This window comes from Tachyglossus aculeatus, chromosome 11 (assembly GCF_015852505.1).
Source record: "Tachyglossus aculeatus isolate mTacAcu1 chromosome 11, mTacAcu1.pri, whole genome shotgun sequence".
NCBI lineage: Eukaryota > Metazoa > Chordata > Mammalia > Monotremata > Tachyglossidae > Tachyglossus > Tachyglossus aculeatus.
Genome location: NC_052076.1, coordinates 20606874 through 20634344, shown reverse-complemented (window position 1 = coordinate 20634344; position 27471 = coordinate 20606874). Strand labels below are relative to the sequence as shown.

The following is a 27471-nucleotide window of genomic DNA, read 5'->3' as shown; positions in this document are numbered from 1 at the left end:
GTGCGGGCTGGGCTGTAGAAGGAGAGAAGGGAGGTGAGGTTGGAGGGGCCGAGGTGGTGGAAAGTCTTGAAGCCGAGAGTGAGGAGTTTTTGCTTCATGCTAAGGTTCGTAAGCAACTACTGGAGATTTTGGAGGAGAGGGGTCACATGCCCAGAGCGTTTCTGTAGAAAGATAATCGGGGCAGCAGAGTGTCGGTTGCTTACGACGAGCTTACAGTTTAGAGGGACAGTCTCAACTCAATCAGTGGTATTTATTGAGCACTTCCTCTGTGCCGAGCACTGGACCGAGCACTTGGGAGAGGACAATACAGCAGAGTTGGTAGACACAATCCCTGCCCACGACGAACTTACCCAGATGTTTTTAGCGGAGAAGAGGATGAGACATCACCTGGAAGTTCTCTTCACTGACTGGTCTCTTCATTCGACCTTTCTGACCGCTCCCTTTTTTTAAATGGTATTTGTTAAGTCCTTGACTATGTGCCGCACCCCATTCTAAGTGCTGGGGCAGGTAAAAGCCCATGAGTCTGGACACAGTCCATGTCCCACATGGGGCTCCTGGTCTTACTCCCCAAATTAAGCTCATCGAGGACATGAAATACGGGATTGGATTAACTTTTATCTACCCCAGCATTTAGTAGCATAGTTGTGATGGCATTCGTTAAGCGCTTACCATGTGCCAGGCACTGTTACAAGTACTGAGGATATAAGCTAATCAGTCCACGGCCCATGTCTGAAATGGAGCGCACAGTCTTTATCCACATTTTATTCACGAGACGCAGCGTGGCTCAGTGGAAAGAGCCCGAGCTTTGGAGTCAGAGGTCATCGCTTCAAATCCCGGCTCCACCAACTGTCAGCTGTGTGACTTTGGGGAAGTCACTTAACTTCTCTGTGCCTCAGTTACCTCACCTGTAAAATGGGAATTAAGACCGTGAGCCCGACGAGGGACAATCCGATCACCTTGTAACCTCCCCAGCGCTCAGAACAGTGCTTTGCAAATAGTAAGTGCTTAATAAATGCCATTATTATTATTATTATTATTACATTTTACAGATGAGAAAACTGAGGTACAGAAAAGCAAAGTGACCCACTCAACATCACATGGTGAACAAGTGGCATAGATGGAACCAGAACCCAGGTCCTTCTGCCTCCCAGGCCCAGGCTCTCTCCGTAAAGGCACACCATTTAGCGCTCAATACCACATGAATGACAAGGCTTCGCTGGATCTCCTCTCAGAGTCTGCCGAGCGAAAGATTTTTCTTTCAGGACAAGATCATCAGGTCATCAGTGATGCTTCCACCTTAGTATACCCCCTCTCTGTAATTTAGATTGATCTCTGTCTGTAAACTCATTGCGGGCAGGGAACGGGTCTCTGACTCGGTAGTACGGGACTTTCCCAAGTGCTCTGTACAGTGCTCCGCACACAGTAAGCACTCAATACCACTGAATGACTAATGAGCTTATCATTATTATGTGACAATTATGACACTTCCACAAAGATTTGGATAGACTCACTGAGGCATCCAGAAGTACCAGCATCCAAAAAAGTGGTTATAATAGGGAGATTTTGCTATTCAGAGCTGGGGAAAGAAAAAAAAGTAATCAGAACTCAAGATATCTGCCTCATGTTGGACAGGGACCGTGTCCAACTCGATTTGCTCTTGTCCACCCCAGCTCTTGGTACAGTGCCAGGCACATTCTAAGTGCTTGACAAATACCATTGTTAATTATTATAATAATGAAATGGGGATTCAATACTTGTTCCCCCCTCCTTCTTGTACTGTGAGTTCCATGTGGGATGGGCAATGAGTCTGATCTGATCACCTCGAATCTACCCAGGGCCTGGCACGTAGTGGGTACTTAAACGCCATCACGATTATTATTACTATAGAGAAGCAGCATGGATCAACGGAAAGAGCACAGGCTTTGGAGTCAGAGGTGATGGGTTCAAATCCAAACTCCGCCAGGTGTCAGCTGTGTGACTTTGGGCAAGTCACTTAACTTCTCTGCGCCTCAGTTACCTCATCTGTAAAAAGCGGATTAAAGCTGTGAGCCCCACGTGGGACAACCTGATCACCTTGAATCCTCCCTAGCATTTAGAACAGTGCTTTGCACACAGTAAGTGCTTAACAAATGCTATTATTATGATGATTCAGGAGGGGGTGGGAGGCAGGAGATTTCTCAACAGATTTCCATCCTCTCCTCCTTTTGCCTTGATAAGTAGAGGAGGGTCATTTGGCTTGGCAGACTGCACATTGCCCAAATGGGCACTTGGGAGAGTAATCAACAGCGTTTATCTTATGCAGACTACTTTACCTAGCACTTAGTGGCATTCACCAGAGGTGGTAGACACAGTCCTTGCTTTCAAGGGTCTTACATTCTACTGGGAAAGGCAGACACTAAAATAAAATTACAGGTCGGGGGGGATTTCTGGGGCACAAGATATATTTGTATGGACAAACGTGCGTGCCCACATGAGCTATCTGTGCATGGCTGTGTAAATAGATATTTTGAGTTGTCTGTATTGTGGTGGGTGTACATGCCCAGCTAGGGTGTCTCCGTGCCTCCGACACTGGTCTGCCCTCTGACCTTGGGAAAGTCACTTCACTTCTCTGGGGCTCAGTTACCTCATCTGTAAAATGGGGATTAAGACTGTGAGCCCCACGTGGGACAACCTGATAACCTTGTATCCACCCCAGCACTTAGAACAGTGCTTCGCAAATAGTAAGCGCTTAAACGCCATCACTATTATTATTATTATTATTATTATTCCCCCCAGTGCTTGGTTGTGGGAGCTTAACCAATACCATGATTAATTAATCCCAGCTCTGCCACTTGTCTGCTGGGTGACCTTGGGCAGGTCACGAAACTTCTCTGGACCTCAGTTACCTCACCTGTCAAATGGGGATGGAGAATGTGAGCCCTGTGGGGCACAAAGACTGCGTCCAATCCGACTGCCTTTTATCTATCCCTGGACTTGGCGCGGTGCTTGGCCCATGGTAAGTTATTTGCAGATCCTACAATTATTATTAGTACTACTATTACAACACAACAAAGTTAGTAGACTTTCCTGCCCACAACGAGTTCACAGACTAGGAGAGACAGACATAAACATACACAAACAACAGCTACCCTGACACTCATCTTGCCTTATGCCATCCAGTCTTCCCCGACCCACAGCAACTCCACGGACACATCTCTCCCAGAATGCCCCACACCTCCATCAGCAATCATTCTGGTAGCATTTCTGTAGAGTTGTTTTGGTAAGAATACAGAAGCAGTTTACCATCACCTCCTTCTGCATGGTAAACTTGAGCGTCTGCCCACAACGCTTTTCCGTGACGTCGCTGCCAAACACAGGTAAGTTTTGACTTGTAGCACATTGCCTTCCACTCGCAAGCCACTGCCCAAGCTAGGAATGGAATGGACAGGCCTCTGCTTGACTCTCCCTCCAGTAGTCGAGACTGGTAGAATAATGGAAACTCTCCAGCTGCGACCCTGAGAAGGGATCCTAACACTTAGCAAGTGCATAATATCACCATTATTGTGATTATTCTTAGAAAAATGGAGAGGGGAAAGCAGAAACCCAGAGAGTTTGGGGGACACTCAGACAGTCACACGTTCATTCTCAGGCTCCTTCGCGGGCTCCTCCTCCGTCTCCCACCCCCTCACTGTGGGGGGTCCCTCAAGATTCAGTTCTGGATCCCCTTCTAGTCTCCATCTACACACGCTCCCCTGGAGAACTCATTCACTCCCATGACTTCACATAGCACCTCTATGCCGACAATACCCAAACCTCTATCTCTGGCCCTAATTTCTCCCCCTCTCTCCAATCTCGCAACTCCTGCCGCCTTCGAGACATCTGTACTTGGATGTCCTCCTGTCACCTCAAACCTGGCATGTCCAAAACAGAGCTCCCTATCTTCCCACCCAAACCCCGGCCTTCCTATCACCAGAGACGGCACCACCATCCTTCCTGACTCGCAAGCCCATCACCTTGAAGTCACCCTCGACTCTTCTCCGTCATTCGACCCACGTATCCGATCCCTTGCTAAATCCTGTCAGTCTCTCCTCTGCAGCATCACTAAAATGCACCCTTTTCCCTCTCTGTTCAAGCAAATACCAAGTTAATTCCTTCACTCATCGTAACCTACCTGGATTCCTGCATCAGCCTCCTTGCTGACCTCCCAGCCTCTGGTGTCCCCCCACCTCCAGTCTATACTTCCTTCTGCTGCATGGATCATTTTTCTAGAGAAATATTCAGAATATGTCACCCAGCTCCTCAGAAAACTCCAGTAGTTGCCCATCCACCTCTGCCACAAACTAAAATTCCTCTCCGTCGCCTTTAAAGCACTCCACCACCTTGTCCTACCTCATCTCACCTCACTTCTCCCCTTCTACAACCAAGCCCCTACACTTCGCTCCTCCGATGCTAACCTTCTCCTTGTTCCTCCATTTCACCCATCTCGCTGCCAGCCCCTAGCCCCTGTCCCGCCTCTGGCCTGGCCCGCCCTCCCGCCTCAAATCTGACAAAAGATTCTTCTCCCCCACCTTCAAAGCCTCGAAGGCACATCTCTTCCAAGAGGCCTTCCCAGACTAAGTCCCACTTTTCCTCATCTCCCACTCCCTTCCACGTGGCCCTGACTTGCTCCCGTTGCTCTTCCCCCACATCCGGCCCTACAGCACTTGTGTACATATCTATCGTTGTATTTATTTGTATTGATGTCTGTCTCCCCTCCTCTAAACTATAGGTTCATTGTGGGTGGGGATCATGACTGCTTATTGAGGTAGTATACTCTCCAAGGCACTTAGTACAGTGGTCTATGCACCGTAAGTGCTCAATGGATACAATTGAGTGAATGAACTTTAGTTGCTTAAACATGACCGAATGACTTACAGACTGGGTGGTGGAAACTGGGACAACCTCCAGTCTGAGCCACAGCACACCCTGGCCCTGTGCTGCCCCGTTCCTGGCTCTTGGGCCTAGAGGGTCCTGCCTCCCAGGCTTGCCCAGCCCAGCCAATAGGGTCAGGGAGACATCAGAGGCTCTCCAACCAATGGAAGCCACACAATTCTCGTCCCTTCCTCTAGAGACCCTCAGGCTGGAGAGGCAGAGTGGGCAGGAGACCAAGAGGTATTATCACTCCCTCCGTTTGATTTTCAAGACTCCCGCCCCCTTACCCAGACCGGGTGAGACCAAAGGAATGAGATCTGGGGGTGGGGAGGGAGGAGTGGGAGTTCTAGCCTGCCAAACTCCAAGTTAGAAGCTGGTGGGCTGCCTCTGTTTGGAGTACACAGCTGGTTCCCCCAAATGAGAACCCTTCTGTGGAGCAGGCCCGCTGCCACTGGCTCAAGGAGACTCAGGTGGGATGCATAACACAGACATTTTATTCCATGTGGATGCAGGTGGCCTGACAGAGGCCAAGCTGCCAAGGGGATGGAGACAGGACAAGGGAAGGAGAGGGCCAGACTGTGCCATTTCTTTGGGTAGTGTGCCGAGAGAAACCACTTGGCACCTTCCCACTCTAGGATTTGCTACAGATGCTCCCCACCCATCATTCGGCTCCTCCGGGAGACATGGCAGTCGCACACACATACATGCAGATAGACACACACACCCCCGACTACTCCTGTCCCTGTACCCCGCTCCCCCAGGGGCACCCCCCTCGGGCAGGCAGGCGAGTCTGTCCTCTTGAAGCCAGAGACAGGGCTGATGACTCCAGATAGACCAGACCCAGAGGAAGCCTGTCTATAGAATTAAGGGCCCCAGGTGACTTCACACCCGGTCTTGAGGTCCATTCTCAGAGCATCTGTCCCGAACCCTAGACCCCTGTTTCCAGAACCCATATCTCCATCCAAAGAGGGGCGGTCCCCTCACCCTGCTCTGGTCCTGACCCTCGTTCTCACACCAGAGACGCACACACATCCATCACCTCCAGGAATCGCCAGAGATTCGTGTGGCACCCATGATGCAGTGTTTGAACCTTGACCCCTACCCGAAAGAAATGGCATTGTCTGAAGGAAGGGGATACAATCATGGGATAAGAGGGTGGGAAGGGGAATCCAGGGGGCAACAGCCTGGTGCCCACCGACACCCTCACGTGGGGGCTGGTGCAGTACTCGTAGAAACCCAAGAGTGGCCGGTTAGTCCTCGGCCATCCAGGGGGGCTGACGGACCCGACTGATTCTGCGCCACAGCCTCCTGGGGACAGATGTGACCATTGATTGGATGATGAGGTGTGCCCCGGCCCACCCCCGGGGAAAGTGCAGGCCCATTACAGCTTAGGCCGTTGGAGGGGAGAAAGCGTGGGTGGCTCTCCAACGGGGAGCCCAGACCTCCAGCCGGGGAGCAGGAAGTTGTACGTTGGATAGGAGCCTGGCCAGGGGTCACTCCGGGGCCAGGTGGGACTCGGTCACTGCGCTGAGTTGTGGATGATAAGAATGCAGTGGATTGTAGCGGGGGATAAGGATCCCTTCACTATACACTCTCTCAAGCACGCAGTGCAGTGCTCCAGAGCTAAGTGCTCAATAAACATCATGAATTCCTCCCACTTGCCCAAAACAGAGCCCCAACAGCCCCAGGCCTAAAATGTGACACTCACCATCCTGTCCACACCCTGACGTCCTTGGGGAGGCCAGGTCTCCCATGACTCATCGGGGGCTCAGGCTCCTTCCTTGGTCTTAGGATACACCACTTGTCAGCTGTGTGACTTTGGGCAAGTCACTTAACTTCTCTGTGCCTCAGTTACCTCATCTGTAAAATGGGGATCAAGATCGTCAGCCCCTTGTGGGACAACTTAATTACCTAGTATCTACCCCAGTGCTCAGAACAGTGCTTGGCACATAGGAAGCACTTAACAAATACGACCATTATTATTATTATTACCTGGTCAGGCCTCAGGGCAATCTCACTCTGCCCCCTGCTCAGGTCAGGCGGTACTGCCTCCTGTGCCCAGCCCCACCTGTGCCCTCACCCCTCAGCTGGACTGATCCCTGCACACTCACTGGAGAGAGCAGAGAGGAGAGTGAGACAGAGAGAGAGACAGAGAGGGAGACACAGGGGAGACCCCCTTTGAGACAGAAACAGAGCAGCCGTCACTCACACTACCTGCAGCGGAAGCCCTGGCTGGCTTAGCCTGGGGGGGGAGGGGGTCCAGCTTTGGGGTGAACAATCTGGGTTTCCCTCGACAGAGTCTTACCCCTGCAGACCTCCTCCCCAATACACTCACCCAAACCCACTTCCGCAGGGTCTCACCTCTGAGCGGGCCGGTCTGGAAAGCTTCTCCAGGGAGGCAGAAATAAGCTGGACTTCTGTCTTTTCTCCTCATGCAGCCAAGGCCCTGAAATTACTGACTAGAGGGGAAACGGGCATTAATATAAATAAATAAAACCATGGATATGTACAGAAGTGCTGTGGGGCTGGGAAGAGGGATGAATAAAGGGAGTAAGTCAGGGCGATGCAGAAGAGAGTTGAAGAAAAGGAAAAGAGGGCTTAGTCAGGGAAGGCCTCATGGAAGAGATGAGCCCTATCCAGCACCGTCTGTTCATTCCTTCACGCTTGTCCCTCTTCCCCACTTCAAGTTTGGCCGGACTTGAGTGAGACCACACCCCATTAAGCCCCCTCTTTGGCCAGCTGGGGGTAAGAGACACAGTCCCTGACCACTGGGAGCTCACAGTCTAAGTCACTCAGACCGTCAGTTGATAGGATTTGAGATCCTACTGTGTGCAGAGCACTGTACTAAGCATAAATTTTTCTAATGTAACAGACACCTGCCCTACCCAAAACAAGCCGAGAAGGGGAAGCATTGACTTTGGAAAAACATGGTACGAGCACCTCCAAGAGTTCAATGCTACATGGCCCCTGCTATTAAGCATCATCATCATCAATCGTATTTATTGAGCGCTTACTATGTGCAGAGCACTGTACTAAGCGCTTGGGAAGTACAAATTGGCAACACAAAGAGACAGTCCCTACCCAACAGTGGGCTCACAGTCTAAAAGGGGGAGACAGAGAACAAAACCAAACATACCAACAAAATAAATAGGATAGATATGTACAAGTAAAATAAATAAATAGAGTAATAAATATGTACAACCATATATACATATATACAGGTGCTGTGGGGAAGGGAAGGAGGTAAGATGGGGGATGGAGAGGGGGACGAGGGGGAGAGGAAGGAAGGGGCTCAGTCTGGGAAGGCCTCCTGGAGGAGGTGAGCTCTCAGCAGGGCCTTGAAGGGAGGAAGAGAGCTAGCTTGGCGGATGGGCAGAGGGAGGGCATTCCAGGCCCGGGGGATGACGTGGGCCGGGGATCGATGGCGGGACAGGCGAGAACGAGGTACGGTGAGGAGATTAGCGGCGGAGGAGCGGAGGGAGCGGGCTGGGCAGTAGAAGGAGAGAAGGGAGGTGAGGTAGGAGGGGGCGAGGAGATGGACAGCCTTGAAGCCCAGGGTGAGGAGTTTCTGCCTGATGTGCAGATTGATTGGTAGCCACTGGAGGTTTTTGAGGAGGGGAGTAATATGCCCAGAGTGTTTCTGGACAAAGATAATCCGGGCAGCAGCATGAAGTATGGATTGAAGTGGAGAAAGACACGAGGATGGGAGATCAGAGAGAAGGCTGGTGCAGTAGTCCAAACGGGATAGGATGAGAGCTTGAATGAGCAGGGTAGCAGTTTGGATGGAGAGGAAAGGGCGGATCTTGGCAATGTTGTGGAGCTGAGACTGGCAGGTTTTGGTGACGGCTTGGATGTGAGGGGTGAATGAGAGAGTGGAGCCTAGGATGACACCAAGGTTGCGGGCTTGTGAGACAGGAAGGATGGTAGTGCCGTCAACAGAGATGGGAAAGTCAGGGAGAGGACAAGGTTTGGGAGGGAAGACAAGGAGTTCAGTCTTCGACATGCTGAGCTTTAGGTGGCGGGCAGACATCCAGATGGAGATATCCTGAAGGCAGGAGGAGATGCGAGCCTGGAGAGAGGGGGAGAGAGCAGGGGAAGAGATGTAGATCTGGGTGTCATCAGCGTAGAGATGATAGTTGAAGCATCCAGTCTGCGACAGACATTAAAGCTGAGGTACACAGGCAGAATGGCATATACGAGGTTGGTACACGGAGTAATGCTAGCTGAACCTAACGTAAGCTCGAATTGGCAGTTCGACATTAAGAACAGAGTAAATGAGTACATAAAGTTAAGGATGGCAGTATTGCATTAAGACATCAATAGTGTTTACTGAACGCTATTTGTCGGAGCACAGTACGATGATAAGGATAGGGGGAGAGACCTTGATTGCTAAGGACAACCATTTCAGTTACTTGCATTTATCCAGCACTTTCTATGGGCCAAGCACAGTATCACAAGGCAGATAACAGATATACATTACACCCATTTAAGTAGGAACCATGATGCATTGGGGGGAGGAGTCATCTGGAAACATTCTACAGACTAGGTTCCAACTCAAGGCGAGAATGACACTCAGTTCTCAGGTGCTCAGTACAGTGTTCCACATCTACCAAGTACTCAAGGAATACTGTGGACAACACAGCTTCTGCTGCTACAAGGCACTTGTGTCTGTGGTGCTACGGGTCAGTTCGTCCTGTTTAAGCGCACAGCACTAAGCTACTTGGAAGGGTACAATTTAATGACAGCCACATCCCACTGCCCAAAATGAGCTTCCAGTCTCCTCCACAGGTGTGTGGCTAGTGAACCCCAACTCAGTGCTGGGCTTTTGAGGCGTCATAATGGAGTCCCACAGGGGTGAAGGGGCAAGTCGTATCCTGGGGTGGAGAAATTGGGAAGCCCCAAAAGTCGGCGCAATCCTGCCTACAAAGGGGTGCATAACAGTACTGCCACCCCACCCCTGTCTGGTTGGCGGGTCTCGGTTCCTGCCCTGGAGGGGCTCACAATCTGATGCTACGATACCGACGCTTCCAGGACCGACCCATGGTGTTGAATCAAGGAAGGATAGTGGAGGGCAGGGGGAAGGTCACCAGTGGATTGGGGCTGGATGTGCAATCAATCGTATTTATTGAGCGCTTACTATGTGCAGAGCACTGTACTAAGCGCTTGGGAAGTACACATTGGCAACATATAGAGACAGTCCCTACCCAACAGTGGGCTCACAGTCTAAAAGGGGGAGACAGAGAACAAAACCAAACATACTAACAAAATAAAATAAATAGAATAGATATGTACAAATAAAATAAATAAATAGAGTAATAAATATGTACAACCATATATACATATATACAGGTGCTGTGGGGAAGGGAAGGAGGTAAGATGGGGGGATGGAGAGGGGGACAAGGGGGAGAGGAAGGAAGGGGCTCAGTCTGGGAAGGCCTCCTGGAGGAGGTGAGCTCTCAGCAGAGCCTTGAAGGGAGGAAGAGAGCTAGCTTGGCGGATGGGCAGAGGGAGGGCATTCCAGGCCCGGGGGATGACGTGGGCCGGGGGTCGATGGCGGAACAGGCGAGAGCGAGGTACGGTGAGGAGATTAGCAGCGGAGGAGCGGAGGGTGCGGGCTGGGCAGTAGAAGGAGAGAAGGGAGGTGAGGTAGGAGGGGGCGAGGTGATGGAGAGCCTTGAAGCCCAGGGTGAGGAGTTTCTGCCTGATGCGCACATTGATTGGTAGCCATTGGAGGTTTTTGAGGAGGGGAGTGATATGCCCAGAGCGTTTCTGGACAAAGATAATCCGGGCAGCAGCATGAAGTATGGACTGAAGTGGAGAGAGACACGAGGATGGGAGATCAGAGAGAAGGCTGGTGCAGTAGTCCAGACGGGATAGGATGAGAGCTTGAACGAGCAGGGTAGCAGTATGGATGGAGAGGAAAGGGCGGATCTTGGCAATGTTGTGGAGCTGAGACTGGCAGGTTTTGGTGACAGCTTGGATGTGAGGGGTGAATGAGAGAGCGGAGTCGAGGATGACACCAAGATTGCGGGCTCGTGAGACAGGAAGGATGGTAGTGCCGTCAACAGAGATGGGAAAGTCAGGGAGAGGACAAGGTTTGGGAGGGAAGACAAGGAGTTCAGTCACCCACTTGGGAATGGTAAGGGGGCTCACGAGTCTTGCAGAAGCAGCTCAGCACCTTCTACCTATGCTGATGACACCCAGATCTACATCTCTGTCCGTGCTCTCTCCCCTTCTCTCCAGGCTCGCATCTCCTCCTGTCTTCAGGACATCTCCATCTGGATGTCTGCCCGCCACCTAAAACTCAATATGTCAAAGATGGAACTCCTTGTCTTCCCTCCCAAACCCTGTCCTCTTCCTGACTTTCCCATCTCTGTTGACGGCACTACCATCCTTCCCGTCTCACAAGCCCGCAACCTTGGTGTCATCCTCGACTCCGCTCTCTCATTCACCCCTCACATCCAAGCCGTCACCAAAACCTGCCAGTCTCAGCTCCACAACATTGCCAAGATCCGCCCTTTCCTCTCCATCCATACTGCTACCCTACTCGTTCAAGCTCTTATCCTATCCCGTCTGGACTACTGCATCAGCCTTCTCTCTGATCTCGCATCCTTGTGTCTCTCCCCACTTCAATCCATACTTCATGCTGCTGCCCGGATTGTCTTTGTCCAGAAACGCTCTGGGCATGTTACTCCCCTCCTCAAAAATCTCCAATGGCTACCAATCAATCTGCGCATCAGGCAGAAACTCCTCACCCTCGGCTTCAAGGTTCTCTATCACCTCGCCCCCTCCTACCTCACCTCCTTTCTCTCCTTCTGCAGCCCACCCCGCACCCTCCGCTCCTCTGCCGCTAATCTCCTCACCGTGCCTCCTTCTCGTCTGTCCCGCCATCGACCCCCGGCCCACGTCATCCCCCGAGCCTGGAATGCCCTCCCTCTGCCCATCCGCCAAGCTAGCTCTCTTCCTCCCTTCAAGGCCCTACTGAGAGCTCACCTCCTCCAGGAGGCCTTCCCAGACTGAGCCCCTTCCTTCCTCTCCCCCTCGTCCCCCCTCCATCCCCCCATCTTACCTTCTTCCCTTCCCCACAGCACCTGTATATATGTTTGTACGTATTTATTACTCTATTTATTTATTTTACTTGTACATATCTATTCTATTTTATTTTATTAGTATGTTTGGTTTTGTTCTCTGTCTCCCCCTTTTGGACTGTGAGCCCACTGTTGGGTAGGGACTATCTCTATATGTTGCCAACTTGTACTTCCCAAGCACTTAGTACAGTGCTCTGCACAAAGTAAGCGCTCAATAAATATGATTGATTGATTGATTCTACCGCATTCCACGTGCAGGGTGCCATGCGGGGAAGGACAGTGGCCTTGGTGACCTTATAGTTTAGTAGAAAATCCTAGCTAACTAGGGGCTGGCAAGAGCACACGGAAGAGGATACAATGACAGACACACACAGAGACAGTAACTATTCACCCCAGGGTTTCTGCCCCATCCCTTTGTCCCCCAACACAAACATCATCTCAAGACACAGAGCATAAAGAATTCATAGCATCACAACCCCTCAACTTTCTCTATTCCAGAGATATTTTGTTGTCCCCAGTCAAGTCACCAGGTATGGCAAGCGTAAATACCCACATCATTTCTGAATCTTCCATAAAAAAACAAAGCCCCCGGCAAACCACGCCCTCACCCATGTAGTCAACATCAATTAGCCCAGCCTGAAATTTTCCCCGCAAACCATCAACCCAAGTCAGTTCTGAGCAATCAAAATCAACCTATTAGCACCAATTCAATAAGCACTGATGCTCGGCCCACCATAAACACACAAAAAATACAACTGAATGAATAAGCAAAAGATAAGATAACCAAGGGATAATCACAGGCCCAGCTCAGGAAACCGCCTACAGGAACCAGACTCCACGGGTCACAAAATGGTGCACAAAAATACCCAGAAGCCCCTGGGGCTTTAAAGGCCCAGTACCACTTGCCCCCCTTGAAGGGCACCTAATGGAGAGACTGGGTTTCAGGGGGAGGGGTTGGAGAATCAAGGAAGGAAGAGGCAGAAGGCTATTAAGGATAAGGGGATCTGCAGCTGCCCATCATTAAAAGGATTTGGAAAAGCAGACTCAATTATAGACACCTGCAAGCAACCCATTCACATTCTCCTTGAGGATCGGTTCTAATGCTCATCCGGTGCTTTCCTGGAGCTGAATACAGTGCTTTGCATCCAGGGGGGTATTGAGTAAATAAGAACCAATGAATCAATCAATGGAACAATGAATGAACTCAAGCTCTTCACTGAGGCCTCCCCAGGTCCCAGGCCCCACTGTCTGCATCTCTTTTTCCCTTTTTGTTTGCTTTTCAACGGTATTAAGCACTTTCTAAGTGCCAGCCACTGTGCTGGGCCCCAAGGTGGACACAAGATAATTGGGTTGGACAAGGTCCCCGTTCCGTGTAGAGCTCGCACTCTCGATCCCCCATTTTACAGATGAGGTGACTGAGGCCCAGAGAAGTGAAGTTACTTGCCCAGGGTCACATAGCAGATGGGTGGCAGAGTCGGGCTTGGAACCCAGGTCTTTGGCCTCCCAGGCCCGGGCCCTTTCCACTAGGCCACACTGCTCCCCTCCTCCCTGCTTCTGGCCCATGTGGCTTCCAGGGAAGGACTGTTGGTGTAATAAGTAGGTAGAGGATGCCAAGGTTTGAGGGGGCTCAACCCAGGAGCCTGAGGAGACTGGAGGGAAAAGGTAGGGAAGGGGTGGAGAAGACAGGAAAGAACGGCGAGTCAGCTTTAAGGCTGGCCACCGGGGTAACCGCTGATTGCCCTTGCAGATCTTGTACCAACCAATAATAACAATGGTATTTTTAAAGCGCTTACTATATGCCAAACACTATACTAAGTGCTGGTGCCCAGGATGTCACACGTTTCACGCAACACTTTTTAGGCTACTTGTTATTGTTCATTCATTCATTCATTCAATCAAACGTATTTATTGAGCACTTACTGTTTGCAGAGCACTGTACTAAGCGCTTGGGTAGTACAAGTTGGTAACATGTGTGTTCAACACCATTCTAAGCACTGGGGTAGATACAAGTGAATTAGTTCAGACAGTTCCTGTCCCTGGTGGGCTTCACAGTTTAAGTAGGAGAACCGAGGCCCAGAGAAGTGGAGCCACTTGCCCAAGGTCACACAGCGGGCATTTGGTGGAGCCACGACTGGAACTCAGGTCCTTGGACCCCCAGGCCCGGGCTCTTTCCACAAGACCACGCCGCTTCTCGGAAGTATGCCTTTATCTTGGGGCATTACTCCAGTGGCATTCCCCTCTCCGGTCCCTGGGATCATGGGCACTGCTTCCGCTCCGTGGAACCCTGCAGTCAGAGTAAAGGAGCGGAGGGAGGCGGGGCATGGAAAATAAAAATGGTGGACGGGAAGGCGTTCAGTCCTGACCCATACCACACTGGCCGGGTCGGCTGAGAATCGGATCAGGTGAGGGGTCAGATTGGACAAATGGCCGTTCTACCTGCCACCATGTCTGTGATTTGCCCGAGGCCACGGAGCAGGTCTGCCGTGGGGTTCTCCGGCCTCCCCTCCCAGAATGCCTTGGGGTTGGGACGTGCCACACAAGGCCCCTCAGAACTTACTATAGGACAGGTTTCCAGTTTTAGGGTGCAGAGGAAGGACTGAGGTGCCACATGTCTGCTGTGTGACCTTGGGTAAGTCACTTCATTTCTCTGGGCCTCAGTTACCTCATCTGCAAAATGGGGATTAAGACTGTGAGCTCCATGTGGGACAGCCTCTGGGTCCAGCCTCATTACCTGATATCTACCCTGGAGCTTAGAACAGTGCTTGGCACATGGTAAGCGTTTGTTTAACAAGTACCACAATTATTATTATTATTATTATTAGTCTAATCAGTCATGTTCAGCCTTTATTCATTCACTCAATCATATTTACTGAACACTTAGTGTGTGCAGAGCACTGTACTAAGTGCTTGGGAAGTACGTGCCCAAACCCATCTCAGGCTCATCACAACATCTTCCACATTCCTTCAAATGAAAAGCACCCAGGAGGCCCCTAAGATGTGAGCTGTGACAGCTCACTGGTTATGGTCAAAGTGGTTAGAGATTTAACTCTGAATAAACGAGGCCAATTTGGGATGAAAGTGTCTTCTAGCAGGGTACAGAGACCCTGGAAATGCAAAGAAAGCAAAGCGGAAAACAGAATATTATAACATGGTGTAAACCTCACCTTGGAAAATAGTTAACCCTGTATTGTACATCAATGCCACGAAGTGTGTCATAACTTAGAGATGTCAATCAATCCATCATATTTATTGAGCGCTTACTGTGTGCAGAGCACTGTACTAAGCGCTTGGGAAGTACAAGTTGGCAACATATAGAGACAGTCCCTACCCAACATTGGGCTCACAGTCTAAAAGATGTCGCTAAAAGATGCCTCTGATGATGGCTGGAAACCGTGAGGAAGAAAATGTAGAATTAAGGGATAGCCTCTAGACTCTAAGCTCCGCGTGGCCAGGGAATGTGTCTCCTAGTTCTCTTAATAATAATAATAGTTTTATTATGGTATCTATCCCAGCGTTTAGTACAGTGCCTGGCAAATAGTAAGTGCATAACAAATACCATAAAAAAGGGCTATAGACTTACACCAGGAAAACAAACACAGCTGCAACAGCAGTATGGCCTTTAACCAGGAAGCAGTGTGTATCCTCTGGCACACAACACCAGCTGTGTTTGGCATATATTAAGTGCTTAAATGGACCACAATTATTATTATTATTATTATTATTATTATTATTATTATAAGGGACAGGCTTCAATCCATCAACAGTCCATCAATGAACGGTACTTACTGAGCACTTAATCTGTGTCAAGCACTGTATTACGCAACTGGAAGAGTCCACTAGAGTTAGTAGATAAAATCCTTGCTCTCAAAGGTCAGCAACTTGCCATTTGGGGGTCCTTTCAGCCTTAACTGGCCAACTCTGTGTTAAGCACTGTATTGGGCAACTGGAAGATTCCACTAGAGTTAGTAGGTAAAATCCCTGCCCTCAAAGGTCAGCAACTTGCCATTTGGGGTCCTTTCAACCTTAATTGGCCAGTTAACTCTCTCATCATAACAGTGCATTTGATGCTGCCTTTGTAGGAGGGCAACTGATGGGAAGAGCATGTTTCTTTTACAATTTGGGGGAATGCATTTGCATAGAATGAGCCCCAGTCCGAGGAGTTAATGTCATAGCCCCCCAATTCACAGCCCACTGTTGAGAATGAGCCCTCAGGAGAAAGCAACACTACCAGGACAATCTAATAGGCCTTAATGACCCTTGGCACATAGTAAGCATTCAACAAATACCACAATTATTGTTACTACTCCGTGAAATTCCTTCACCAAACAGCTATATCCAATGAAATGCCATTTCCCCTAACCTGGCCAAATCCCCATATCTAACAGGGGCCAAAGAAGAGTCAAACTCCTGATCAAAAACCCATTCCTTGGGAGGGAAGGGTTGGGTGTGTGTCTAGGTGTGGGATGGGGCGGGGGGGGAGAGGGGGGCAGGCGGGAGCAGTGTCAGGGCAGGGAGAGGAGAGGACTCAAAACAGTCCATTTATCCTGCTCAAAACCATATGGAATCACCTACTTATTTTTTAAATCCTGAAGAACACCGATTGTCTGAGCTCTACTATTTTAAAGTTCTTTTTATCAGATCCATTAGCAAGAGGGCCAGAGGACAAGTGGCATTCCACCAGCTTAGCATGCCCTGTGGGTAAAGGAAAGGCATTCAGAAAAGATCCTGGGCAACCAGAATGGCTCTTTTGAAGCCAGTGTTTCTAAGGGATGAGAGATACTGAGAAAACAGCACCAGAGGTTAAAAACATGAAGTATGGCAATATAGTAAGGGGCAACCTTTCTCAATACAATGTGGTCTTAACTTTGGGTCTCCCACTGGGCTTTTCCCTCCCACCTGCATCCAGAGTTGAAGTTCACCCTAGTGAATGGTGTCTTCTGACAAGAAGGGTGGCTAGAGGTTTATCTAGCCACAAAATAATAATAATAATAATGGCATTTGTAAAGCACTTACTATGTGCAAAGCACTGTTCTAAACGCTGGGGAGGTTACAAGGTGATCAGGTTGTCCACGGGGGGCTCACAGTCTTAATCCCCATTTTACAGATGAGGTAACTGAGGCACAGAGAAGTGAAGTGACTTGCCCAAAGTCACACGGCTGACAATTGGCAGAGCCGAGATTTGAACCCACGACCTCTGACTCCAAAGCCCATGCTCTTTCCATTGAGCCATGCTGCTTCTCTACTATTATTAGTGACACAACCCTCACCACCAGGCCCCTCCAGGGACTGCCCATCCCAACACTTGGGCTCAGCCCAGCCCTCAGTCACCCACCATTCAGCATTTTCATCTAAAATCCAACATCCAAATGGTTTCTCCAGCACCAGAAGGAACCCCTCCCCAGTCAGGGCTCACTCACTCTCCTCAGCTCCCTCCTCATGCACTCCCACAACACCTCCCAGCTGCAACACCCATCAATCACCACCACCACCATCAACAAGGCTGGGGACATCAGTTGTTCCAACCCCTCAGAGAGAAGGAAAGGGGGGGCAGCTTGGACAGCGACATCCCCAACCAACTCACCAAGTTCAAACGGGGTGGTGTTGGGGGGCAAGCTCCATCTCCTTCCCAAATGCTGATTGGGCCATCTGAGGCCTCTCAGTACAGTGTCTGGCAGTGCTGAACTGTCCCTACCATCCCTATCATTACTATTATGATGGGGCAGGGAGGCCCCAGAATCTTCCGGGCCCTGAAGGGGCGGGGCCCCCTGTCTACATGGAGATACAGCTTTGGGGGGAGATTGGGGTAGAGGAGGGGGGTGCACGTGTCAGGGCAGAGAGAGGAGAGGAATCAAGACAGTCGCTATATCCTGCTCAGAGCTATATGGAATAGCCTACTTATTTTTTAAATCCTGAATAGCACCGATCCTCTATTAAAAAGGTCATTTTTGATGAGCTCCATTAGCAAGAGGGCCAGGGGAGGAGTGGCCATCCACCACTGAAGCATGCCCCCAGGGAAAAAGAAAGGCATTCAGAAAAGATCCTTTGCAACCAGATTGACTCTTTTGGAGCCAAAGTTTCTATGGGATCTAAGGCTGCCACTTAGCAGCTCTGTGACTCTGGACAAGTCACTTAACTTCTCTGTGCCTCAGTGACCTCATCTGTAAAATGGGGATTAAGACTGGGAGCCCCACGTGGGGCAACCTGATTACCTTGTATCTACCCCAGTACTTAGAACAGTGCTTGGCACACAGTAACTGCTTAACAAATACCATTATTATTATTAAAGGATGAATGACAATGAGGCAAAAGAGAAAACAGCACCAGGCTTAGAAGGGGCGGGGCCTTCTGTCTCCAAGGAGATACAGCTGGGAAGGTTGGGGGAGAGATTGGCTCCTTACACCCAGCGCCAATACAATGGGAGGCAGTTGAAGGCAGGGGCCCTGTCGACTCTCACTCCAGTCCAGGGCTCTGCTCCAGTGGGTTCTGTTTGGGTTAATAATCAAGAGTAGTTATGGAGCACTTAAGGTCTTCAGAGCACTGTCCTAGAGGGGTGGGAGACTTATACCACTATTAGTGGCAGGACGTACTGGAGGCAGACAGCGGCTGGGTCTTAACTCTGATGATGCGCGTGCTTGGATCTTGTGTGAGTTTGGGTAAATCGCTTAACTTCTCTGGCCTCCATCACCTCATCTGACAAGGAGAAACCCACTGTCCCCACTTCTCAGTTCCTGTCTCACACAGAACTCTTAATCTGTGCCGGAACTGATTATCTTGCCTCTGGTCCAGTACTCAGAACTGATGAAGCATTATTAAGTTTATATTGTACTTTCCCAAGCACTTAGTACAGTGCTTTTCACACAGTAAGCGCTCAATAAATACAAACATTCAGCAGGCGGAATGTTCCAGTGATGGCAAGACATTTGGTCAGAAGATAAGAGGCATCGGGATGTCAAACATTTTTTTTTTTCAGGGTGGAAGAGGCAGACCAGCAACTAGATGGATAGAAACCATAACAATGAAAATGAAAGAACCATTAGAACCGGCTCTGCCACTTGTCAGCTGTGTGACTTTGGGCAAGTCACTTAACTTCTCTGGGCCTCAGTTACTTCATCTGTAAAATGGGGATTAAGACTGTGAGCCCCCCGTGGGACAACCTGATCACCTTGTAACATCCCCAGCGCTTAAAACAGTGCTTCGCACATAGTAAGTGCTTAACAAATGCCACCATTAATTCGAAAGGTTGCAGATTATGGCAGAGGACAGGACATTCTGGAAAAGGATATCTGTGGAGTCTATATGAATCGGAAACTACTCAACAACACTTAATAACGATAATAATAATAATAATAATAACCTCTAAAAACAAAAAAAGTATTAAAAAGAGATTTAAAATAATGCATACCCCACATTCAACCTTCTCAAAGTTATTGTTTTAAACTTTCTACATCATTTCCTTGTTTATTTCATTTGAAACTCCCTTGTGTTTAGAGAGGGAAAAAAGTTTGCTCAGTGGCAATAGAAGTACTTAGAAAATGAAAGAGTAAAGATTCCTATGGAAATCAATCAGAAACAAGTCGACATTTTCTTAAAGTAATTAATTACCTTGCAAAGGAAGGCTCGAGTCCCTCACGCCCAGGGTGCTATGTCTCTTGTTTAAACTAAACTCATGGAGAACTAGGTTGACTGTGAAATTTTCATTACTGAATACCTAGGAGAAGCACCATGGCCTAGTGAATAGAGCCCGGGCCCGCAAGTCAGAAGGTCATGAGTTCTCATCCCAGCTGTACCATGTAACTGCTGAGTGACCTTGGGCAAGTCACTTCACTTCCCTGGGCATCGGTTACCTCATCTGTAAAAAGGGGATTGAGACGGTGAACCCAAAGGAGGACAGGGACTATGTCCAACCTAAATAGTTCCTATCTATTCAGTGCATAATACAGTGCCTGGCACATAAGTGCTTAACAAAGACCATTTATTGGGGAAAAGAAAACTTCTCTCTGCTCGTTACCTCATCTGTAAAATGGGAGGTTAAGATTTGTGAGTCCCATGTGGGTCATGGACTGTGTCCAACTTGTTTAGCTCGTATCTACCCCAGTGCTTAGAGTGCCTGTCATAAAGTTTCTGGACTTTCCCATCTCCGTTGACGGCACTACCATCCTTCCCGTCTCACAAGCCCGCAACCTTGGTGTCATCCTCGACTCCGCTCTCTCATTCACCCCTCACATCCAAGCCGTCACCAAAACCTGCCGGTCTCAGCTCCGCAACATTGCCAAGATCCGCCCTTTCCTCTCCATCCAAACTGCTACCCTGCTCATTCAAGCTCTCATCCTATCCCGTCTGGACTACTGCTCCAGCCTTCTCTCTGATCTCCCATCCTCGTGTCTCTCTCCACTTCAATCCATACTTCATGCTGCTGCCCGGATTATCTTTGTCCAGAAACGCTCTGGGCATATTACTCCCCTCCTCAAAAATCTCCAGTGGCTACCAATCAATCTGTGCATCAGGCAGAAACTCCTCACCCTGGGCTTCAAGGATCTCCATCACCTCGCCCCCTCCTACCTCACCTCCCTTCTCTCCTTCTACAGCCCACCCCGCACCCTCCGCCGCTAATCTCCTCACCGTACTTCGTTCTCGCCTGTCCTGCCATCGACCCCCAGCCCACATCATCCCCCGGGCCTGGAATGCCCTCCCTCTGCCCATCCGCCAAGCTAGCTCTCTTTCTCCCTTCAAGGCCCTGCTGAGAGCTCACCTCCTCCAGGAGGCCTTCCCAGACTGAGCCCCTTCCTTCCTCTCCCCCTCGTCCCACTCTCCATCCCCCCATCTTACCTCCTTCCCTTCCCCACAGCACCTGTATATATGTATATATGTTTGTACATATTTATTACTCTATTTTACTTGTACATATCTATCCTATTTATTTTATTTTGTTAGTATGTTTGGTTTTGTTCTCTGTCTCCCCCTTTTAGACTGTGAGCCCACTGTTGGGTAGGGACTGTCTCTATATGTTGCCAATGTGTACTTCCCAAGGGCTTAGTACAGTGCTCTGCACATAGTAAGTGCTCAATAAATATGATTGATGATGATGATGAAAGTTACTGCCTAACAAATACGAGTTTAAAAAAAACAAAAAATAAAACACCGTACCCTCACACGAGACGACACCTTTCCGAAGACAACTTTCTAAGGTTGGGATGTCGGGACGGCATGTGTGACGATGTAGAGGGCCAATATGGTTCTCCCAGATATTCTGTCGTCACCCACCGGTGTGGCTTACTAAGTGTCTGTGTGCGGAGTGCTGGATGGGGCAGAATAGAGTTACGAGAGAATTACAGGACATAATTCATTCATTCAATTGTATTTGAGCGCTTACTGTGTGCAGAGCACTGTACTAAGCACTTGGGAAGTACAAGTTGGCAACATATAGAGACGGTCCCTACCCAACAGCAGGCTCACAGTCTAGAAGGGGGAGACAGACAACAAAACAAAACATACTAACAAAACAAAATAAATAGAATAGTAAATCTGAACAAGTAAAATAGAGTAATAAATCTGTACAAACATATGTACAGGTGCTGTGGGGAGGGGAAAGAGGTAGGGCCGGGGGGCGTGGAGAGGAAGGAGGGGGCTCAGTCTGGGAAGGCCTCCTGGAGGAGGTGAGCGCTCAGTAGGGGAAGGAACCAGTGGAGATTGAGCGGTTGAATATGGAAGTGAAGGAGGGGAGGAGGGACGGGGTGAGAGATTTCATAAGATGAGAGAGAATGGGGTCAGAAGCACAGGTGGCCGGAGTAGCACTTGAGAGGAGGGAGGAGATCTCATCTGAGGATACTGCTGGGAAAGATGGGAGAATAGTGGAGAGGGTTGAGAGCCGGGGGGGTTGGAGAAGGGGGAGGAGTGACTTTGGGGAGCTCAGACCTGATGGAGTTAATTTTAGTAATGAAGTAGGAGGCCAGATCGTTGGGGGTGAGGGAAGGAGGAGGGGGAGGAACAGGAGGCCTGAGAAGGGAGTTAAATATAAGGAAGAGCTGACGGGGACGATGGGCATGGGTGTCAATAAGGGAAGAGAAATAGTTTGTCCTGATCCTTCATGATCCTTCAGAGCTCTGAGTCCTCCAATAAGGTTGCTCCCAATCAATCCATCGTAGTTACTGAGAGCTCACTGGATGCAGAGCCCTGCACTGAGAGGTTGGTAGAGTACAATATAACAGTTGGGAGACGTGTTCCCTGCCCACAATGAGTGAACAGAATAGAGGGGGTGAGGTCCCGTTTATACATTAAAATTAATCAAGTAGAGAAACAGTGTGGTCGAGTGGAAGCACCATGGGGCTGGGAGTCAGGAGAACTGGGTTTTAATCCCAGCTCTGCCACTTCCCTACTGAGTAACTTTCTCAAACTCACCTCACTACCCTTTGCCTCAGTTTCCTCACCTGTAGAATGGGGGCTAAATACCTGTTTTCTCTCCCCCTTGGACTTCGAGCCCCATCTGGGAAATGGACAGTGTCTGATCTGATTGAACTGAAGACTGTAAGCACAAGACCATAAGGGAAGGAATCATATCTACTCACTCTATTGTACTCTCCTAGTTCTTCTTCCCACAGTAGACTGTAAACTCCTTTAGGGCAAATATCAGGTCTACCTAGTCTATTGTACTCTCCCAAGGTCTTAGTGCAGTGCTCTGCACAGAGTAGGTGTTCTATAAATACAAGTGACTCACTGATAAGGGAAAACACCACACGTCGCTCAACAATCTCTGTCTCTTCTGATCGGGTAAAGTGCTGCCGCTCTAAATGCTCTTGCTGTCACTCGGACCTTTGTTAATTTCCTAAACGTCCTCTAGCCAGAATGCAGGGTGAAAATACACCTTCTGGCAGAGATAGGAGTATACCCATCCATCTGTAGTGTTTCCTGAGCCCCCAGAGTAGGCAGAGCAGTGAATTAAACTCTAGAATACAAAATTCATTCATTCAATCGTATTTATTGAGCACTTACTGTGTGCAGAGCACCGTACTAAGCGCTTGGGAAGCACAATTCGGCAACATACAGAGACGGTCCCTACCCAACAACCGGCTCACAGTCTAGCTGAACTTGCTTGCCCTGTATGAAGATGATCCCCCCAGGTCTATAGCTATCTAGTGCCCTCTGCTGAATACCCTAATAGTGTGTCACAGAATAGAGTACTTCTAGGAGTGATGCAGAAAAGGGAGCTTCTGGAGCCAATCAACTGAAAGTATTTTGGCCGCTATTTAGCCCAATAGTTTATTCCAAGTCTGTATTCTCTCTGCTTTCAGATTGGAGCAGTAAATCGGGATGAACTACGGGTTATAAACAAGAAAAACCAAATAGGACTCTTAAACCCCAGTTATCATTACGATCCTTTAAGTCAACCAAGTCACTGAAATCTACTGTGACCAGCTCTACTACTAAATCATCAAGCTCTCTGCAAGGCACAGCTCCAGAAATTATTTTCTAGAATGGTAAGATGAAATAATATTCTTCAGCTACAAATGCCGGGAACCTCTAGCTGTCAAAGAATAGGAACTACATCTTGCATTTCATTAAAGACTTCAGATCATGCTAGCCAAAATGATCATGCACACATACCTCGTATATTATTTGCATACTAATCTAAATACCCAATCAGATAAAGGGGATAGAGGAGTACATTAGTGGTAATGGTGGGAGTTGTGGTGAGAGCAGCTAGAGCAGGGGTAGTGGGAAACTTAGGGGGAAAGAAACAGTCCAGGGAAACCTGAGAGAAGAGAGGCAGGAGGGATAGGAGAGAACTGGCTGGGGGAAGCCTGGTTTTCTCAGTTCCCCTGAGGTGAATTTCTCCCTCAACCCCTCCAACGCTTCCCTGGAGCTTCTCTAGCCTGGATCTCTTCCAGGCACTTATGCTAGCCTTTGGAGGGGAAATAGGATGGATATTATACTGATGCAGTAATGATGATGATGATGGCATTTATTAAGCACTTACTATGTGCAGAGCACTGTTCTAAGAGCTGGGGGGATACAAGGTGATCAAGTTGTCCCACGTGGGGCTCACAGTCTTCATCCCCATTTTACAGATGAGGTAACTGAGGTGCAGAGAAGTTAAGTGACTTGCCCAAGGTCACACAGCAGACATGTGGTGGAGTCGGGATTCGAACCCATGACCTCTGACCCCAAAGCCCATGCTCTTTCCACTGAGCCACGCTGCTTATAATTCTGATGATGTGCCTGTCCACTCTTATATTGCACTCTCTGCACATAGTAAGCCCTCAACCATCGATGATGATGATGACGATGACATGGAAAGTGGTGTGGCCTAGTGGAAAAAGCACAGGCCTGGGAGTCATGGTTCTAACCTGGGCTCTGCCACTTGCTTGTTGAGTGACCTAGGGGCCTAGGGACTACAGTTCAGATCTGGAAGTCAGAAGGACCTGAGTTCTAAATCCAGCTTTGGCCCTGGTCTGCTGGGTGACCTTAGATAAGTCTCTTCACTTCTCTGGGCCTCAATCAACTCATCTGGAAAATGGAGATCAATCCTAAATAAATGCTTATTTATAACTGAACCTTCAGGATTATTTTATTGGGGTAATTCTTGGTTGATTTCAATGGGGGTGATCTAGGGGTTTGACAAAACATGTGAATGAGAAGACCCAAAAGTCTGCCCATAGAAGGACCAGCACGGGCGTGGGAGTAAGAGGTCATGGGTTCTAATCCCTGCTCTGCCACTTGTCAGCTGTGTGACTTTGGGCAAGTCACTTAACTTCTCTGGGCCTCAGTTGCCTCATCTGTAAAATGGGGATTAAAAGTGTGAGCCCCATGTGGGACAACCTGATTACCTTGCATCTACCCCAGAGTTTAGAACAGTGCTTTGCACATAGTAAGCACTTAAAAAATGTCATTATTGTTGTTATTATTATTATATATTCAACAGTTGGCCTCATAAAAGGAACATAGGGCTGGGAGTCAGGGGTCCTGGCTTTTCATTCCGTCTTCACTCATCTGCTGGGTGACCTTGGGTAAGTCACTAAACTTTTCTGGGCCTCAGTACCCTCATCTGTACAATGGGAATTAACACTGTGAGGCCTCTGTGGGACAGGGAGGTGTCCAACGTGATGACCTTTTATCTACCCTGGCCCTCAGAATAGTGCTGGACGTATTTTAAGTTCTTAAATACCATCATCATCACCTCACTCATCAGAGCCACAGTTCCCTCATCTGTAAAAGGGGATTCGATACCTGTTTTGACTCCTACTTAACCAGTGGGACATAAACTGAACCCATCTGATGATTGGGTCAGACACAGTCCCTGTCCCATGTGGGGCTCATAATCATGATGATGATGATGAAGATAGTTAAGCCAAGTCTGGGTCAAAGTCAAAGTTGGAGTTGGCAGGGAACATGTCTGCCCACCATTGTATTGGACTCTCCCAAGTGCTCGGCACTGTGCTCTGCACACAGGAAGAACTTAAATACAACTGACTGAATGAATGAATGGTATTTGTTAATCATTTACTCCGTCCCAGGCACTGGGTGACAAGCAAAGCAATCATGGTTTGAAACAGTCAGTGTCCGCTATGGGGCTCACAATCTGAATTCCCATTTTACAGATGAGGTCACTGAGGCCCAGAGAAGTGAAGTGACTTGCCTCATGCCCCCCTCAGTCAATCACATTTCCTGAGTGCTTACTACGTGCAGAACACTGTACTAACCACTTGAGGGAGTACAATTGAACAATATAAGAGACACAATATCTGCACACAATAAACACAGCATAGAGGGGGATATGGACAGTAATATAAATACATTACAGACGAGCGGCAGAGCCGGGAGTACAACGGGGTCATCCTGACTCTCAGGCCCGTGCCATAGCCTCTAGGGAACAAACTGAGCAGCAAAAAACCCTGAATGTTCCATTTCCTACTGGCAAACCTTCTCATTTCTCTTCCTTGTCTCACATTTGTCACATTTATGAGGCCAAAAATATTCAAGTTCTAATAAGCGGAAATAGGAAAATCAAAAAAGCTGGTTTATTTAGACTCCAGACTGTAAACTCCTCATGGGCAGGGAATGTGTTTGCTAATTCTATTGTATTGTACTCAACCAAGGGCTTAGTACAGTGCACTCTGCACCTAGTAAGCATTCGATAAATCCCTCTGATGGATGTTTAACCACTATGTGGGGAAAGGGTGGAAAGAGCAGCTGAGCAATCAGTCATGTTTACTGAGGGCTTACTGTGTGCAGATGACCATCTGAGGAGTCAGAGGACTTGGGGTCAAAGCTCTGCTCAGCCACTTATCTGCTGTGACTTGTTTGGGCAAGTCACTTCACCTCTCTGAGCCTCTTCTGGCAAATGGGGATGAAGACTGTAAGCTCCATGTAGCACAGGAACTGTACCCAACCTCATTAGCTTGTACCCACTCCGGTGGTTAGAACAGTGCTCGAAACAGAGTAAGCACCTAATGAACATCATTTAAAAGAAAGAGAGGGAGGGAGGGAACCAGGCTGAAAATCCAATCAGTCAGTCAAATTAATGGAGGGCTTACTGTGTGCAGAGTACTGGGCCAGGCGCATGGGTGAGTACAATAGAATAAAAGGCCACATTCCCTGCCCACAAAGAGCTTATGGCCTAGAGGGGGAGACAGACTATAATAGAAATAAATAAATCACAGATACGGACATAAGTGTCGTGGAGCCGGGAGGAGGGGATGAATAAAGGGAGCGAGTCAGGGTGACGCAGAAGGGAGTGGGAGAAGAGGAAATGAGGGCTTAGTCAGGGAAGGCCTCCCAAGGGCTTAGTACAGTGCTCTGCACACATTCAGTGCTCAATAAATACGACAGACTGACAATCCTAGCGGATTAACTTGTACCTCCTTCAGTGCTTAGAACAGTGCTTGACAAAGAGTAAGCGCTAAAGAAATGCCATTTCAAAGAAACACAAGGAAGAGAGAGGATGCCAGACTGAAGAGGAACTGAGCTCCACTCCCAGTCTGGCCAACAAATCTGGAGCTAGAACGAGGAAGGGGAATACTCTACCAGGAGAAGCGGCAAGGCCTAGCTGGTAGAGCCCAAGGCCTGGAAGTCAGAAGAATGTGAGTTCAAATTCCAGTTTTGTCCCCGGTCTGCTGGCTGACCTTGGATAAGTCTCTTCACTTCTCTGGGCCTCAGTCACTTCATCTGTAAAATGGAGATCAATCCTAAATTAATGCCTATTTATAACTGAACCCCCAGGATGATTTTATTGGGGCAATTCTTGTTGCTTTGGGTTTGGGTGATCTAGGGGTATGATTAAACCTCTCAAAGATAAGTAAAGACTGAAAAGTCTGCCCACAGAATCACCAGCAACATAAATGACAGTTGGACTCATGGAAGGAACGCAGGCCTGGGGGTCAGAGGTTCTGGCTTTGAATCCCGGCTTCACTCGTCTGCTGGGTGACTTTGGGCAAATTACTTCTCTGGGCCTCAGTACTCTCACCTGTAAAATGGGGATTAAGACTGGGAGACCTCTGTG

At 48.9% G+C, this 27471-nt stretch overlaps 1 long non-coding RNA gene and 1 other non-coding gene across 2 annotated transcripts; both read right to left on the bottom strand.

The window, feature by feature from the left end:
- Positions 1-3366: 3366 nt before the first annotated feature.
- LOC119935338 lies at positions 3367-3504 on the bottom strand. Its single transcript, XR_005453224.1, has one exon. It is a non-coding gene; the product is annotated as a small nucleolar RNA SNORA7 (small nucleolar RNA).
- Positions 3505-6635: 3131 nt separating this feature from the next.
- On the bottom strand, positions 6636-27069 carry LOC119935201. Its single transcript, XR_005453111.1, has 3 exons — positions 26997-27069; positions 7252-7349; positions 6636-6750 (listed from the first exon to the last, which is right to left on the bottom strand). It is a non-coding gene; the product is annotated as an uncharacterized LOC119935201 (long non-coding RNA).
- Between the last annotated feature and the right edge of the window lie 402 nt (positions 27070-27471).